This window comes from Mastomys coucha, unplaced genomic scaffold (assembly GCF_008632895.1).
Source record: "Mastomys coucha isolate ucsf_1 unplaced genomic scaffold, UCSF_Mcou_1 pScaffold15, whole genome shotgun sequence".
In the NCBI taxonomy this organism is placed as follows: Eukaryota; Metazoa; Chordata; class Mammalia; order Rodentia; family Muridae; genus Mastomys; species Mastomys coucha.
The window spans coordinates 134,283,821-134,287,367 of record NW_022196897.1 but is presented as its reverse complement, the minus strand read 5'-3'; positions in this window follow the sequence as shown (position 1 = coordinate 134,287,367).

The following is a 3,547-nucleotide window of genomic DNA, read 5'->3' as shown; positions in this document are numbered from 1 at the left end:
AGCCTCATCAACTCTGAGTTACACCAATCTCAGCTTGTATAAGGTTTTGGAGAGTAAGATGTGGTTTGCATCTGTATAACATGACACATATTACAGGTGGTATCAGTTTGTGTTTTATCTTATCTTTACAGTTATAAATATTTCCATCGTAGAAAAGAGTCCACCTACAACAAATAGAACAAAGACAGTAAAAGAAGAACCAAAACACAAAGACCCAGGAGACCAGCTACCCTGTTAATGAACCACTATATCTATCACATACCAAAAAAAGCTTTTGATTATAGAACATCCTTTGTAATTGAATTTTAAAGGTGGTAAATGTCAATCCTAAATATAACTGAGTGTTTAAAGTCATAGAACAAGCTCAGATATAATTCATACGTCATTTGGAGCAGGCTGTTTCCAGCATCCTGAAATGTTAAATGTCTTAGAATCTAATGCCCATTTTGGGGTCAAAATGGTTTTCTTCTTTTTTAATTTTCTGTTTTGTTTTATTTGTTGTGTTGTGTTATGTTTTGGCTGTCCTGCCAAAATAACTCTTCTATGTCTTTTGGTCCAAAGAAATTATTTATTGTTCCCAATGCCTGTGTCAGATAGCAGGCAGACATCAAAACTCCTTGAGACTGCAGAAATTCAATGTTTAGTTCTAGTCTTAGATTTGAACTCTGAGTGAAAAGTTAAAATTTTTTGTCAATCTCTGTATGTTTCTGTGAGTTACACTTAAGATTATGAATAAAATCAAAAAGAAACACCTATTATTTACATAATATACTTAGGAACATAAATTCACCTGGAAGGGAAAACATGAAAATTGATATCACAAGACTGTATTACCACACATGAAATATTAGATATGTGTATTAGTAGTGCGTACAATTACTTTTAAATTTAATCTGATGTTGTGAGTATACACTGTATTTTTTTACTTTTTATTATTTTTATTTTCCGGCACTGAAAAAACATAACATGTCTCTCAAAACAAAGACAACACAGAATCTTAGAAGTCAGCGTTAGACTGGGAGAGGAATGTAGAGTCTTGCCCCTGAGGTTGATAACAATGGTAGTCAAATTAACGGGGTTTTCACCTAGGAGAAACATGAGGGCTTGTTATAAGGATGACTCCAGACAACCAAAACATTGGAGGAAGACATGTTTTTAGCATCACGTGAACTAGGGGCTAAGAATGAAAACCAAGTTTAATATCTGCTACAAATGTATAGGAGACCTCCACTTGCACGTTGGCTGGTGGGTTTGTCTTTGTGAGCCACAATGGGCCCAAACTCATTGACTAGATAAAACTTCTTTTGAGGAATGGCTAACCAATAACTGCTACAACTGGTGACCCATCTCATGAGAGAGAGTCAAACTGACACTATTCATGATACTCTTATGTACTTGCAGACTGGAACCTATTATGAATGTTCACTCAGAGGCTTTCTCTGTCAGTGATGGAACAGGATGCAGAGACCTGTAGTCAAACAGTAGTCTTGTGGAAGAGTGAGGGATAGAATGGAGCAAGCAAGAGGGGTCAGGGATACCAGAAGCACACGTAGTTATGAATACATGAGGACTCTATTAAATCTTGCTCTTTCAATAATGTATTCTTTTTGTGCTAACAGTTTCATACTTCATAACCCAAAGAAGGCACATTCCTTTGGAAAGCCAACTCTCTCCCTTATTTGGCAGTCATTCATCTCCTACAGGCCTTCAAATATACAAGAATATTCTGAGAACCATATCTATGAGAATTCACGGTTCTGCTCTCCCCTTCTAAAAACAAGACATAATCTGATAAGCAGTGTTCAAGACCTCTATTTATTGCATCTTTCAGAACTCACTACTATGATATTCTCTTATTATTAGGCAGAGTGGTCACATTAGACATTACATGCATGTACTCTAGAAAAATTCTAGAAAATGTGGTAATTTTTAGATGAATTTTCAAAGTGTTTACTTTAGATCATCCCTCTCTGTCTATCATCCTTCTCTATTTACAATGAATGCCATGCCTCACTTTTATCCTATTTTATTATTGAACTTTTTATGTCCTCTATTACTTAAATCATGTCTTATGTACAAACACATATAAATGTAAGTAGGTACATAGAAGTAAAATATATGTATACATGTAATAATAAAAGTAAATGTATGAATACAACATGATCATTTCAGTTAATGTTGCTGATCGATATTTATATGTATGTATGTGTAATATACATACATACTGATATTCACAAGTATGTTTTCCTAAACAAAACATACACAATCATAAAGGCTGATCACAGGCCAAATGAGGTAAAGAAATCTCATAACATCCCAACCCACTTTAAGACCTGCATGAAATTAATGACTTCCCATAGAAAGAGAGAATCAGACATCAGAAAGGATATGACAGATTTGGGTTATACAGTATGAAATATTCAGCAGTAAATACATAAACAAATAAGCAAGAGTAAACAGAATCCTCAGGTTTAATTCATATAATTAATTGCATGGATATATATATACACATGTAATATATACATACATATATATAACATGTGTATATATATATGGGCCTGGTTCTCGCCACTGCTGATGCTCAGGCTGTGTGACGCATTAGTTAAAAGGAGGCAATGGATTGTTGTAAGATTTTATTGTAGATTAGAGAAGAGAAGCCAGCCATGACCTTGTGGAGTAAGAGAGAAAGGAGAATGAAAAGGAAAGTAGAGGAGAAGAAGGGGGAGAGAGAGGGCAAGAGAGGAAGAAAGCAAGAGAGAAAGAGCAAGATTAAGAGAGGAAGAGAGGAAACAAGAGAGAGAGAAGGGGAAAAACTACCCCTTATATTGCAAGGTGGAGCTATCTGTCTGTGGGGTGGGCAATTCCTGGTTGTGGTCAGACGACTGGGGGCAGGATCCTGCTAGAATGCTGGGAGCTTGGGGCATTGTCTACATGACAGAGCACACATCTCCTGGGGTGGGGCAGCTGTGAGGGATTGGGACTGCAAGAGGAGCCAGGGACCCAAAAGTCATGACTGAACTCCCTCCATCCCTTCCAGGCATAAATTATTGCGCACTGGGTCAACAGGGTTCCAGAATTATACACAACTGGGGTCCAGCTTGCTTGAACAGACCACTGCCCACATATATGTGTATGTGTGTGTGTGTGTGTATATACATATATATATGTATATATGTATATTTATACATGTGTGTGTATTTGTGCATGTGAGTAAAATTTTTTTTGTTTTTTATTAGATATTTTCTTTATTTACATGTATATTACTCCTTTCCCAGTTTCTCCTCCAAAAAACAAACAAACAAACAAACAAACAAAAACAGCAAAAACAAACCCCTGTTGCCTCCCCACTCCCTGCCTGCCACCCCACCCTCTCCCACTTATTGGCCCTGGCATTCCCCTACACTGGGGCACAAAACCTTCACAGGGCCGAGGTCCTCTCCTCCTATTGATGATCGCATTTGCAATCCTCTACTATACACATGCTGCCAGAACAATTAGACTCACCATGTGCAGTCTTTGGTTGGTGGTTGAGACACTGGGAACTCTG